Raw genomic sequence first — 16433 nt, 5'->3', positions numbered from 1 at the left:
CAATACGGTCGGTTATGTGCTGACCACATCAGATTTTTTTTATAAATTTTTATAAAAATAAAAATTTATAACGTGTTTTTTAGTCGGGATCACCAATATGACCTCCTGATGTATTTAGGCAAGATATCCATTTTATGTTCCTATTAATATTATTATCTTATTTTTAATTATTAATTCACTTATAATTATTATTATTACATATACTTAATTTATTTTTTATGCTTAATTTGAAACACTTAGAATTATTTTCTTTCATAACAGAAAATATCTATAGAATTTCAAATCATTTATACATTTTATAACGAGAGAAAAATGAATTATACAGTTAATTAATTTTTTGAAATTAAAGTAAATCATTAATGTGTAAATGAATCATTGTGTAGGTAATTTAAATATACATAATTAAGTAAAGTTTAAAAGAGAATGTTAATATTTAAGAAAGTGTGTGAAAAAGTGTTTCAATAATTTAAAAATTAAGTGTAGAACCTTTTGTGAGAAAGATCTCAACAGTCCTAATGATTCAATTATTAATTGTTGTTTTAGTTTTTAGCTTTTAATTATTGTTTTAGTTTTTAGCTATCAGAATGGTTTTTTTTGTATAAATATTTTGTTTAATTTACTTTGCTAATTACTTTCTTAATTAGAAAATTTATTAAAAACCAATTTTAAATTATAATAAAAACTAATAACTACCTAATCTAATTACTATTTTAAACTTACAATCGACTCAATTTCTAACCTCCAGCAAGTATAGCGCTTCATTAAATCCCTTGTAGTTGAATAGAAATCATACCTAAATTTTTCTATATATTCAATTTTTTTATTAATTAACCTTCTAAATATATAATAAATAATTGACATTTTTTCATCGATTTCAATCTACTTATATTTATCTAAATAAATCCACCCTTCGGGTATCCAATTATTACTGCCCTTCTTATATAATTATCATCAGGATAAATCTAGTGTGCAATCAAACTATTACTTTCTACTAAAAGTACTCTTCAAAAAATTTTTTCTTATCAAATTAATTATAAATATATCAATTTTGCTTATACTACTAAGTTCGTAAACACTACTATTTGAAAAGTAATAACCTACACTTCCTTGTAACCTTCTACGTATTCCTGTACAATAATTAAGTATTTTCTTTCAAATTTTCTTAGTGTTTCCACGATGGGCCCACGTTATACCAAATGGCATTGGATAATGTAATCATTGCTCTTATCAATGCTTAACAGCCTTTTACTTTTACCCTTGTAGTAATATCTTTTGGTAAAAAAAATGTTTTTTAAATGTTATTTTGTTCTATTTGTGTTTCTATATGCATTTTATAGTTTAAATTATTTGTAAGACTTACTCCTAAGTATTTAACTGGTTTTTAGCACTTTTCCAAAAAATTTTTGAAAAAAAGTGCTTATTAGTTTCCTTCAGTCCGTCCGACCCTTGAAGATAGAAAGCTGAAATTTAATATGTACGTAGATCTTTACTTATTTCCGTGGTGGAAAATTTTTACCTATCTCCCCACCTCTATAAGTTATATATCTCTCCCCCACCTTCCAATCTTAAATTAATCGTTAAAATCGAGCATTATGTTAACCCCTCTTTAAATTTATTTTTGCTTTATTTCAAAGACTGGTAGGTGTACATAAATTGTATTTAAAAGCAGTATTTTTAACTTAATGGAAATTTCTTCATGCAACTGCAGAACACATGGATGACGTTATCAAAGGAACGAATTAAAGGCAGACAAATTAATTAAAAAATTTTTCTCCTCGAACTGGACTCGAACCAGTGACCTACCGCTTTCTAGGCGGACGCTTAACTGAGCTACAGAGGCATGAAGAAATTGCCGACGAAATGTTCTCTACATTGCTTTATACTGTAATTCACATGATTACTAAGTATTTGTTTTGTTTACATTGACTGTTACATACAATCTACTATTGAAACACACAATAACAAGAACATATAACAAGAACAAAAAAATGGATATTTTAATCGAAAGGTTTTTGCATAATTGTGAAAATTCTGAAAATCCCTTGATAAGACAAATATCAACAAATTATTTATAAATTTAGGCTATGTTTAACTATAGAATAAGTTTTAATTAAAACTAAACCGTTTATGGATTTTTCTTTTGTTTTTCCTATTATTAAATTGAAATTAATCTTTTAGATAAACAAGTTTTTTGAATAAGTTGAAAAGAATAACGTAAAATTCTAGAACTTAAGACAATAAAATGATTGTAAAATGTATATTTATCTGGAAACAATAAACAATATTGAATTGGAATTATTATTATTATTATTATTATTATTATTATTATTATTTTTATTATTATTATTATTATTATTATTATTACTATTATTATTATTATTATTATTATTATTATTATTTTTATGATTAGTTACATTTTGCTGACTATTATTACTTATTTTTTTGACATTGATATTTTTATCTGCTGTATTTATAAACTCATTATTTGGTTATTGTCTTGGCTTATTTTTCTTTAAATGTTTTTCTTTTGTTTTATTTTAAAGCAAAATTAAAATTAAACTATTTATTTCACTTTGACTTTCTATTTCACTTACTTCCATGTGTTATTTCTTTTTTTAATTCCCCACTGATTGCACTTAAGAATTTATTTTTAATATTTTTATTTTATTAACCATTTTAATTTAAAATTTTTTTGGCTCGGTTGTATTTGGTTGTTTAATAAAGTCTCTGAATTCAATTTCTAAAGATATATAATTTTTTAGGATTTTCATTAATATCACTCATGCTTTTTCATTTAAATTAATCGTTTTCTTCCTTTTTAAGTGTTTAACAATTATTTTTATCTATAATGAAATTATATTTATGACCAATTTTAAATCATAACTTTAATTAATTTATTGTAAACAAAAGAGATTCGCTTTAATTCGCTGCACCCTTTTGAGATCGTATCGAAAACTAAAACTTGAAAATGTATTGGAAATTTTAAGATTAAAAAAAAAAATTAACAGTTTTTGGAGAGATTTGGAGATAAAATTTTGCAAAAATCTATTAGTCTATAACTAAAATGATTTAATTCAATTGATATAAATACATTTATAACCTAACATTCTAGGAATAACAATACATATTTACAGCGTAGCCATGCTTAATAATTAAATAAAAGATGGTATTATCATTTTCAACATAAAATAAAAAACGTAAATTTTTTTTTTTGTAAGAAGTGCTTATTAAATTTACTTTGTCCTTCCGCCCGTCCGCCCGTGGACATATTTACAAAACTTCTACAGCCTTGAAGATAGAAAGCTGAAATTTAATATTTATATAGATCTTTATTAGAAACTTATTTCCGTAGAACAAAAATTTTACCTTTCTCACCTCCTTTAGAAGTTATACCCCCCCAAAACCCTAAATATGCCATTTTATAACTATTTATTGCAGTGAAACTAAAATCGGTTTTTTTCCAAATTTTTTGTTTTCCTTCTAAACTTCAGGTTCTGGGAGCCTGAAATTTTACTAGCTTTTAAACATTAAAAAATAGTACATTTCGTTAGAAGAAAATTTCTTTCCATCGCCACACCCTCTCAAGTTATCACCTCTTAAAATTTGTAAAATTTGAATTTTTGACGCCTTACATTTCCGGCACCACCAGCTTTTCCAAATTTCTAAAAATTCAAAAAGCTAACAATAAATTCCATAACATTAAAATATGTAATTATTTTTCTTAACTCATGCAATTAACCCTTAAAATCGAGTGACTGCATAAATCATTCATCCTAAATACATGCAATCCTATAAATATTTTCATGTATGAATGAAAATAATTTTAATAATGCGTTGGGTATACATAAACTGTATTTAATAGCAGTATTTTCACTTGTTGAAGGGAAAAGTGCTACAATACAAACCATTTGTGTGAACTAACTTTATTATAAATAATTTCAAAAAGCATTATAGCCGTTTAAAGATTTTATTTTAAAATTTACTTATAGCTTTTATTAAATTACGTTTGTAATATTTTAAAATTTTCGTTAAAATATTTGTAAATTTGAAACTCAACATTTTTTTCCGGAAATCTTACTTTTTTTCTGTTAGAATATGTACATACATATATATATATATATATATTATATAAATACCTACGTTTCAGCATCAGTCATAAAAAAAACACAAAATATTAAAAGTATTAACATAATAAATTATATAATTAATATAATAAAAAGATAAAAAGATTCCACTTTTGCAATATTTTTTTATTATTTAATTAATAATTTAACATTTAGATAAAAATTTGTGTTGGTCTTTTGAGTTACAAAACTTAAGTGTAAAAAAAAGTACAAAAAGAAGTTACTTTCCATGAAAAATTTCGATGAACAAAAATAATTTCTTTTAAACTAAAATTTAAATTCTTAATTATTACAAGGTCAAAGAAAAATGCAAAAATTCATTAAATACCGACCGTATTGTGTATACAATAGGTAGGTTAGGTGATGGCAACAAATTTTGCATATCGAGTTTTCGGTGGGAATGCACTTCTCCATAGTAGGGAAGTGTAAATATACTATTTTTAGCAGCCTGTCGGTCTATCGGTCTGTGTGTGCACGCGTGTATCTCAAATTCTGCTGAACCGATTTCGATGAAATTTTATATATAAGTTTATTTCCACCATGGCACAGATCGATCAATTTTTGGGATATATCAGGCCTCGGGAACTGCACTTTTTAGCGGGCCTGTTTTACATTTTTGAACATTTTGAAGAAAATATTCAACCGATTTTCTTGAAATTTCATATATAAGCTTTGCCCGGCTGTACGCAAAAATTCCTTACTTTTGGAAGAAATCAGGCATCAGCAACTGAACGTTTACTACGGCCCAAATATACATTTTTGTGTATATAAAGATAAATAATCGACCGATTTCATTGAAATTTAATATTAAAATTCTTCGTATTGAAACAATGAACATATAAATTTTTTGGATAGGTCAGGGCTCGCAAACTGATCTGCGGGCCAATTTTGCATTTTTCTCCATATCTACGGAACGAATTAACGGAATTTCTTGAAATTTGACATTTAAGTTGTGGTTGTTACCGAAACTAACTGGCGAGCATTTCGGAGAATTTCGGGTAACACAAAGCGAAACTCTTCTAAGAGCCAAATTTACATTTTTCTAATGTAAATTTGTTAACAATAAGTTTACTAATACCCTAAAAATTGGAAAAAAGTATTTAACAGACATTTTCATAATATTCTGTAACATTTTCAATTAACTAGACAATACACATTGCGGTCGGTTATGTGCTGATCACATCAGATTTTTTTTTCTGTAATCAATAATATTCGACAATGACCAACATAAATAAATAAACTTCTCAAATTTTGAAAGAATAGAATGACAATAAATTTTTACAACGCCAACAAAATTTTAAAATATTTTTGATACCACTTTTAATTTATGGATTTTGGATCTTATCTGATAATGAATATCAATCGAAATTTCCGATAATGGAAATTAATCGAGATAAAACAAGTGTTAATATTACTGAATCCACCTTTAAATTTGTGTACCATCTGCAGGTATTTTCGTATCTTATTTCTTCGGTATGTTCCGTCTTACTAAAATTAGTTATATACAAATGAGTTAGTTGAACTTATAAATAAGTATTTTAAAATTTGTTGATAAAGTTCAACTAACAGATTTGTATTTTTCTCATGTAATGAATGTTTTATTCATTATAAAAGGTGAACAATTTCGTTTCGGTATTTCTATCTTGTCGTAAATCATTCATTAATATTTTGCACTTTAACAATTTAGTAATATTATTGCGTTTTATTCTAATTGGTTATGGATCTTTTCCAAAATTTTTAAATAATAAAGTTCCATTTGAGTTTTTTGTGATGATAATAGAGTCGGGTAAAGGTTTTGACAAGTTTTTATAATAGTTGCAATGTATTTGGTCAGTGTTTAATAACTTTGATATACAAATATCATCAAAAAACATTAAATTTTTTCCAGGATGTCCTTTTTATTTATAAATCTAAAAACATTTTGCTTATAAGGTATTATTTCATTATCATTGGTTCCCAATTCTAAAGATTTATTTTTATTCTAAGATAATTTTAAAATTCTTTCTAAGATAATTTTAAAACATGCTTCTCTGGCAGAGTTTGGTACAGGAATTACAAAAATGATAGTAATTTTTTTGAAAAGAACACAATTTTTGATATATGGGAACATTTCAATTGTTACATTATAATTCAGTTTCTTTCAGTTGGGATATCTCGTGATAAGATCTGTAAGTTACTAGTCAATATTATTTCTTTTATATCAGATATCTGTTTATACCCGTACGAACGTATGTTCGAAGGGTATACTAAATTTGCCTTACCGTTTGTAACGCTAAGAAATAACGGTCTTAGATATAAACCTTAGAAACACACACTTGGTTTTTGATCAGCGTCGAATTCTGAGTTGATTTAGCTTTGTCTGTCGGTCCCAGCAATAATTCAAAAACTAATTGAGCTAAGCTCACCAAATTTTCACAAATGATTTATTGTAGTAAGTGCCAGAACCCTATTTAAATTGGGCATGATCGGGGCACCGGTTCGGGCAGCTGCCATACAACTTCAAAATTTATTTGGCTATATCTCAGAAACTATAAAAGCGGTGGTTTTGAAATTCCACACAAACGAATATATTAGTGGGGTCAATGCGTCTCATAAAAGTCGTTGAAATTACTTAGCTCCTTCTGGTACCTGCCATACAACTTCAAAAGTTATTTGACTATATCTCAGAAACTATAAAAGTTATAATATTGATATTGCACACAAGCGAATATATTAGTAGGGCCGATGTTTTTAATAAAACTCGTTAAAGTTTCTAGGCTCTTCAAAATACTGCGTGTTTGGCACACATAGTATTTTGAAACACAGTACTGAAATTTGGCATAAATTAATATGGTAATACGGCAACCTAAAGTCATAGTCTGTCCCATAGTCAGTCATGGCATATTTATTCGCACAAAGGATAACAAATTCGTACGGGTATCACAGAGTTGACAAGGTAAACTCTATTCTTTCTCGTTTTGTAATACATTAATATTTTTCTTTTAACTCAAATTTTATATTAAAAAGATTAAATTTTTTATTCATTTCATCAATATTACTTTGAAACTTATTTACTACTTTTATTATATTATCTTGAACCCTTATATGTGCAGTAATATTGTCAATCTTTTCTAAAACGTTTTTATTAATGGTTACTTAAATTTTCAATTATTCTCCCGTTATTCTTTTTAATAACCGGGGGATGATTTTCTATTTCGGCTCTATCCATAGTGCCAGTTAGAAATTTTAATGTATTACCTGCTAAATTAATTAATCCTCTCTTGCTTATATGGCGAAGGACAGGTTTGTAACTACTCGTACGCATAATATTAATTTCGGTATCGCGAACAACTATGTACCTATTTCCATTATTTATTTCATTAATTTCAATTGACCAGAAAAAAATAAAGATAGGATTGCAGAGACCCACTCAGCAATGGATTATGCAAATGCAGATGGTATTGCAACGGATAATAAAAATATTACAAAGAAAACAAACTATATATAACAAACTCTATCCAACAATATGACCATAGTAAAAGAATGGCGACATTCCATCAGCGGCTCTGCTCAAAGTAGAAACGAAGATGTTAATAATATCCAAAACACCACCAGTTGTACAGAAATTTATGATAAAACCAAGCAGAAAGAAACGAAAACCCCAAAATATAAATGGCAAAAAATTCCAGAAATGAACTCAAAAAGAATTCGTTCACCAGATGAAGAAAATAACAAAAAAATGCTAGACGAAACTCCTAAGAGACAGAAAAACTATCAATTCGAAAAAACATCCAGATATTCTATCTTAAGTGAAAATTCAAGTCTAAACCATATTGATCAAATAGATGAGCCAAAGAAACGTACAGACAAAGTCCCAAAACCGCCACCCATAATATTGTATGGAATTGAAGATCTGACAAAATTAACAGAGCTTATAGAAAAGGTTTTGGAAAAAGAAGACTAGAAATACAAAATTGTGACCAAGAATCAACTGATAGTCACATCAACAACTGTAAACAAATGCAAAATTTTGATTGAGCATATTAGAAAGGACGTTTACACGTGCCACACGTTTACGAGAAAAGATGAAAGATGTCAAAAATTCGTAATAAAAAATCTTCATCATACGACTCCGAAAGAGGCAATCATTGAAGCTGTAAAAAACGGGTAACAAAATCAAAGGTGAAATTGTCTTTGCAAGAAAAAGGGGCTCAAAAGAACCCCTTAACACATTCTTTATTAACGTTGAACCTGCCGATAATAATAAATATATGAAAAACATAGAATACATTTATCACCAGCGCATTAAAATTGAAGACCCTAAAAGACAAAATGATGTAGTTCAATGTGTACGATGTCAACAGTATGGACACACAAAAAATAATTGCATGAGACCCTACAGGTGTGTTAAATGTGCGGCGGCACATAAAACTACAGAGTGTACAAAAACTAAGAATTCTCCAGCAAAATGTTGCTTATGTTTGGGAAACCATCCCGTAAATTATAAGGGTCTTGAAGTTTATAGAGAAATTAAAGCAAGAAAAATCAAAAATATGATCCATTTAGAAGAAACACAATTTCTACTGTAAACAAAGATACACCTCCTTCACGAATTCATGTACATCAAAACAAAAAGGCACAAGTTGTTGGGCGTTATAAAGAAAATAATCTAGAAAACGTACAACATCCATCTACTTCAAAAGAATTATACAGTGAGGTAGTTAGAAAATAGAAGAAACAAATTCCCGAAAAACAAAGAACAAACACGCATAATACAATAAACGATGGCCCCGAAAAGCCACAGTCAAACAACATTCACAATGAAAAAGATACACTTCACAAAAACATACACTTTAATCTTAGTGTCCTTATTATTAGGCAAACCGAAAGAATAGATATACTTATAAATCAAATGGGTGCCATGATGAACCTGCTTACTACATTCCTAAATAAAATGCCATAATGACATCGTTAAAAATTGCTGCATGGAATATAAATGGCTTATCGCCAAATATAGACGAATTAGTAACTCTATTAAACTCAAACCGAATTGATATTATACTCATAACTGAAACCCATCTCAACCATAGAAAAACAATTAAACTCAATGGCTACAAAGTGTACTGTACTCACTATACTGATGGTACTTCGCATGATGGATCAGCAGTTATAATAAAGAATAATATTCAACTTTACTTACAAAATGAATTCAGAGAAGATTATTTGCAAGCCACCACTATAACAGTAATGGACAAACAAGGTCCTATCAATACAAGCGCAGTGTATTGCCCACCAACACATAATGTTAAGTCGGATCAATTTGTAAAATATTTTAACACCTTAGGACCCAGGTACATTAGTGGAGGTGACTAGAACAGCAAACACACACATTGAGGTTCAAGACTTTCAACCACTCGAGGCAGAGAATTAAAATTGTGCATCGACAGGCTACAACTTGAAAATTTGTCAACTGGTAAACCAACCTATTGGCCAGCAGATCATAATAAGATACCTGATCTATTAGAATTCTTCGTTCTAAAGGGTCTCTCTTATCTATACAAGAGTGTAATATCATGTTTTGACGGTTCTTCAGATCATTCTCCAATAATAGGAACATTTAGCGCTACTGTCATCCATTCAACCTAAGAAGCAAAACTCTATAATTATAAAACTGATTGAAATGCATTTAGTGAGTTTCTTGAAAATGAAATAGAATGTGGTGCAAGTTTAAAATCTGAGAAAGACATTGACGAAGCATGTTTCTATATTACAAACAAAATACAGGAAGCTGCGTGGAAATCTATTGCCTATGAAAACTGTACCGAGAAGCTAGTAAACATTCCTGTACAAATACGTGAGATGTTGGCAGAAAAGCGCAGATTAAGAAGACAATGGCAGCAAAGTAGACTTCCACAATATAAGAAAGCCCTTAACAAATCAGCTAAAGAACTGAAAGAGATGATACTGATTAAAAAGAATGATACGTTACAGAAAAAGCTTCAATCACTTTCTGCTACAAAAAATGATAATTACTCTCTTTGGAAGATCAAAAAAAATTACAAACGACCCCAGCAATCAGTCCCACCGTTAAGAAACCCGAATGGTGAATGGGCAAAGAGTCATAAAGACTCTTATTATTATTATCAACATGTACGAAATTTATTTACACCCAATGAATCTAATATGACCGAATTTGAAGAGGAAATTGAAGAAATAATAAATAGTGACCAACAACTAAGTATACCGTTGAAAAAAATAAAGCTGAAAGAGATTAAGCAAGAAATAAAGTATCTAAAGAATAAGAAGGCGCCTGGATTTGACCTCATAACCGGAGAAATTCTCAAACATCTGCCTAAAAAAGCGTTAGCCAATCATTCTTTTGCCAGTTATTTCAAAGTTATTTGAGAAAATATTCTTGGCAAGATTAAAACCGATTCTGGAAGAAGAAAATATAATCCCCGATCATCAGTTTGGTTTTCGAGCAAATCACTCCACAGTAGAACAAACTCACCGTGTTGTTGAAAAGGTACGAGACTCGCTTGAAAAGAAAAAATATTGCTCAGCAGTATTCTTGAATATTCAGCAAGCATTTGATAAAGTGTGGCATACGGGCCTTCTATATAAACTTAAAGTTATACTTCCAAACCAGTTTTTTATGATATTAAAATCATACTTGCACCAAAGATTTTTTCAAGTAAAATTTGTTGAAGCACACTCCAAGTTATATAAAATAGATACATCGGTCCCTCAAGGTTCAGTTCTGGGTCCAGTTCTGTATTCTATATATACTGCTGATCTACCAACAACCAGAAACGTTCCAACAGCTACTTATGCAGATGATACAGCGTGCTTGGCAAGCGATCTGGATCCAAATAAAGCCTCGGAAAAACTTCAAGTACACATAAATAAAATTGAAACATGGTTTGAAAAGTGGAGGGTTAAGAGTAGCACAGGCAAATCAAATCATATTACTTTTACATTGAGAAAGGGAGATTGTGGCCCAGTTTATATGAATGGGAAAGTACTTCCCACAGTATCATGTGTCAAATACCTCGGCTTGCACCTAGATAGAAAACTTAATTGGGCTCATCACATTAAAACAAAGAAAGCCGAAGTGAATATCCAATATAAGTCGCTATATTGGTTGATGAGAAGAAAGTCCATTCTTTCGCTTGACAACAAACTGTTGATATACAATCAAATTATAAAACCAAGGTGGTTATATGGGATTGACTTATGGGGCTCCGCCAGGAACAGCAATTTAGAAGTGATTCATAGGTTCCAGAATCAAGTTCTTCGAGCATTGACTAATGCGCAAAAGATTTGATTAACTCTGAGGAAACACCAGTACGCCTTAAGAGATGGAGCATACTTAATCTAGAGAATAGACGCTGAGTAAATAGCTTCATAAGGGTCGGGAAGTTCAACGGAATTTCCCCCCAAACGTTATTGTCATCAGATAAAATATTTAATTATGACCAAACGGTCGATTGTAAATAGAAATATGAATAAAAAAAAAAAAAAAAATTTCAATTGACGCTTTGGAAATGAAATGCGTTGTATTAATAAAATTTTAAGTGAGTCTGAAAAAATTTAAGTCATTAGAGAGAAGGCTCAATTATTTTTGACATTTTAATTCCTTTTTGAATTGATTTTTGTACCGGGCTAAGGTTTCTTTACCCTTCTTTCAGTTTTATTAAGTTTTTCCGACACCGTTGTAAAGTTTAATTGTAACATTTATAAAGTCAATGGGTCTTTTTCATTTTGATGAGCGAAGAGTTTTGTTATAAATTTTAACAATTTGAATTATGGAGTCGACATCATGCAAAACACCTTGTTCTTTTTCTATAACTTTAAAAATCATAAAATATTTATTTAAAGTATTATGAAATCTTTTGATACCATCATAACTACTTTTGTTGTTAGGTGTGGTGAAATGAATTGATATACCTTCATTAACTAAAAAGTTTCGGAAGTTCAAACTGGAAAAGGCTTTTTCCCTATCCGTGACAATCTTTCTTAGTTTTCCCCAGGAAGAAGTATATTGCATTAAAGGACTTTTTAAATCGTTTACATGTATCGTGAATTTATGAATTAGGGTAAGGAAAGCCTTTATTGTGTAACAAAATATCCATGTGTAGGATTTGTAAAAGTTTCGTCGCAGTATCTCTAAATTTTGTGGAAGTTTTAGTAGGTGACGACACCACAAATAATTTGGCGACACTACAAATGTCGCAGTTAAATTTTTGTATTTCAAGCTTTAATTTTCAATAACAAATTTTTGATTCAAGATTTAAATAAACATCGTCAATATGATTTTGTCATATATGGTTTGCATAACCATGTTGAGATAATATGATTTCATGTAACTTACTTCTGTTTGATACATCTTTTAGAACAGGCGAAATTTATTCAATTTCAGTTGCTTATTCTTAGAACTATAAATTTTTATATCTTCAATCATAATTCCTATACGTATTAAAATTAATGTAGCGCTATAAATTTTTATATCTTCAATCTATACACTATAAAATTTTTATATCTTCAATGATGACTCCTTTGATACCTTTCGTAAATAATTTGATGAAAAACTTTTCATTTAGATTTGTAGAAACATTTTTTTTCTTGTTCTACTATTTATTTTCTTCATATCTAAAGAACTAGAATTACCATCAGTAATAACATTTTTAGTTTTAAAAAAATTTAATGGCGAGAAGGAATTGGGAATACATTTCGAATTATACTCGTTAGCCGAACACACTATAGCATCGGTTGAACGCACCACATCGATTTCCATTGCAATAGCGCTAGAAGAATTTATTTGGTTATGTGCAGTTTCGGTCAAGTTGACCTCTGTGTGAGAACGAGCATCTGCTAATCTATTTTCCATTCTACTGCGTCTCCACTCTTCGAGCTTTATCCTCCATTGCAATAATTTGCTATTTGGTTCTTTTAGGTTTTTGAAAAGGTTTTAGGTTTTTGAAAAGGCTCCATGAAAAAGGAAAAAAAAGGTATTACAAGGTATCGACGAAAATACCTTGTAGTCTAAGCCATTCTGAGTAACGCTTTCTTTATTATAGAAAATCTACACTCATGTTCATTAAAGTGCGTGAAGCATAGCATACAGGGTAATTATCTCGTGATAACACCGCACCAATTTATAGCAAAATCATTAGCATCTGCTGTTAATATAAAATTTTTTAAAAAATTAGAATAGATTAGAACAGGATTAGTACTATTTAGTAATTTTAATTTATTAAATCGTTCTTTTATTCAGAACTTTTAATATCACTACGTTTTTCTATTTTCAGACATAATGTTTTTGTGAAATCCCTTATAAATTTTCTATAATAGCCCATCAAGCTCCGGAAACTTTCTATTTGCTGAGGTTTCCTTGGTATGGCAAATTTATTAATTGCTGCCGTTTTATCTCGATTTAGTTAAGACCTTTTGTAGTTAAACATGTCCAAGAAATTTCGTTTCTTGTTTTAAAAATTCTCTTTCAAATTCAAAAATCTGTCCAGTATTTTTTATAATGTAACAAGATGTTATTTCAAAATAGTACTAATTATATTCTTTTAGAAAAATATTATATTTTTACAAAAAAGTGCTTTATGGGGATAATTTTTATTTGTTTTTTTGGTATTGTATATAAATTGGTTTTTGGAAGTGTGAATTGTAACAAGAAGTGAACACTTCCTTAAGAAAATTGTTAAAGTTAATAAAATCTACATTGTTTTATAATGACTATGTATGTACGCATTTAGTTATATATTCTTTTCGCGATATGCTGCAAAATGTATTAATAAGCACAATATAAATTTCATTAGAATATTACATTAAATTTCTAGACAATATATTTTTAAGATAAAATTTAATAAGAAAATGTTATTTTATTTGATTCAACTTTTAAAAATAGGGTATTTTCAAAAAAAAAACATTTAGGATCGGAACTCGCTGATATTGCTTTGTAAGTGGAAAACTTTTTTAATATCATTTTAAATAAGAAAAAAAACAATAAAATTGTCAATAAAAAATAGTTCATATAACAATTCGTATTTTTCAGGGTTCGAACATGAGGCCCTTTCATATAAATCGTTTTTTATTTCCCTAAATGTTATAAGTATTTACTAATTATAGATTAACGCATTTTATCCAAATAAATAATTTACATGGATTCTAATTAGTAGCAAATTATTTTATGTGTATTCAGTAATTCCTCTGTTAAAGTGCTTATTGTTAGCGATAATTTGCAATGTTAAGGGGCATAACTTAAAGCGAGATTTTAAAATAAATTACCCAAAAAATATTTGTTAGGAACTAATTATTGTTTAATTATATACTTTTTTGTAATTATTTTTAAAAACTTTTCTTATTTTAAGTTTTATCTTATTATTTATTAGGAAAAAAACATATCTATATGTATATTACGTGTGTGTTTTTGAAGAAAAAAAGTAAACTTAAAATATCTCACACACAGAATGAAATATAATTTCAAAATCACAAACATAATACTTGCAAAGCTTGCAATGGAAGCGCACACGTTTAGTTACAAAAATATTGATATTACAATTCTTATGTAAAAACTGTAAGAGAACAGAGAGAGTCAAAAAGAACTGGTTAAAAAGAATCGCATGTATACAATATACGAAAAAGTACTAAATTTTAAAAGATAGAAGCATACGAGGAAGAAATTTCTCGAAAGATTCGTAGGTATTATATACCAAAAAAAACTGATTGTTAAAAAGAATCGCTTGTACGTATTTTATATAGTATATTGTGCAAAAAATCTGATGTAGTCAGCTAACCGCAATGTATATTGTCTAGATAAGTAAAAGCATTCCTTCTTTACAATTTAAAGGACACCAATAAGCTTTTAGTTAACATATATAGAAAAATGTGAATTTGGCGCTTAGTAGAGTTTCATTTTGTGCCGTCTGAATTTTACAAAAAGTTCGTCAGTAATTTCTGGTAACTACCAGAACTCAAATATTAAATTTGAAAAAATTCCATCAATTCGTTCCGTAGATATGGTAAAAAACCTGCAATCGGCCCCCATATTAGTTTGCGAGCCCTGACCTTTATAAAACGTTTACAGATTCATTTTTTCAACACCTTGAATACCAGTATTAAATTTCGATGAAATCGGTTGATTACTACTCTTTACGTACGTAAAAATGCATATTTAGACCTTAGTAAACGTCCAGTTGCTGACACCTGAATTCTTCCAAAAGTTAGAAGGCTTCGCGTACGCGCGAATGAAGTTTATATAAGAAATTTCATTAAACCTGTTGAATATTTTCATGAAAATGATTAAAAATGTAAAAAAGGTTCGTTAAAAGGTCCAGTTCCCCAAAGCCTGATATATCCCAAAAGCTGATCAGCCCGTGCCATAGTCGAAATAAACTTACAAATAAAGTTACATCAAAATCAGCCGGACTTGAGACACACGTGTGCACAAACAGACCGACAGGTTGCTAAAAATAGTTTATTTACACTGCCATGCCATACAGAAGTGCGTTCCCACATAAAACTCGATATGCAAAATTTATTGTTACCATATAATTTCCTATATTTTATGCAATGCGGTCGGTAGTAAAAGCATAATGATAAAAATAAACCGTATATAGAAACCGAAATAAAAATTTGAAAACAAAAAAAATCACATGCGCTGCTAGTATAGTTTACAGAAACAGATATAAAAAAATTGATTTTTATAAAAATAATTTGAATAATAATTCAAAATGCAAAATAAAATAAAAAAATCTGATGTGGTCAGCACATAACCGACCGCATTGTGTATTGTCTAGTTAAATGAAAGTGTTACAGAATATTATAAAAATGTCTGTTAAATACTTCTTTCCAATTTTTAGGACATTAGTAAGCTTATAGTTAACATACCTAGAAAAATGTAAATTTGGCTCTTAGTAGAGTTTCGCTTTGTGCTACCCGAATTCCTTGAAATGCTCACCAGTTAGTTTCGGTAACAACCAGAACTCAAATATCAAATTCCAAGAAATTCCATCAATTTGTTCTGTGGATATGGTGAAAAATGTAAAATCGGCACGCAAATCAGTTCTCGAGCCCTGATATTACAAAAAATTTATATGTTCATTGTTTTAATACGAGGAGTTCATATATTAAATTTCAATGAAATCGGTTGATTATTTCTCTTTATATACACAAAAATGTATATTTGGCCCGTCCAGTAGTAAACGTCTAGTTGCCGATGCCTGATTTCTTCCAAAACATACGAATTTTTGCGGATGGTCGAGCTGAGCTTATATATAAAATTTCAAGTAAATCGGTTGAATACTTTCTTCAAAATGT

Source organism: Condylostylus longicornis, unplaced genomic scaffold, assembly GCF_029603195.1.
Source record: "Condylostylus longicornis isolate FDR11 unplaced genomic scaffold, ASM2960319v2 ptg000095l, whole genome shotgun sequence".
Classification (NCBI taxonomy): domain Eukaryota; kingdom Metazoa; phylum Arthropoda; class Insecta; order Diptera; family Dolichopodidae; genus Condylostylus; species Condylostylus longicornis.
Note: the sequence above shows the minus strand (reverse complement) of the source record.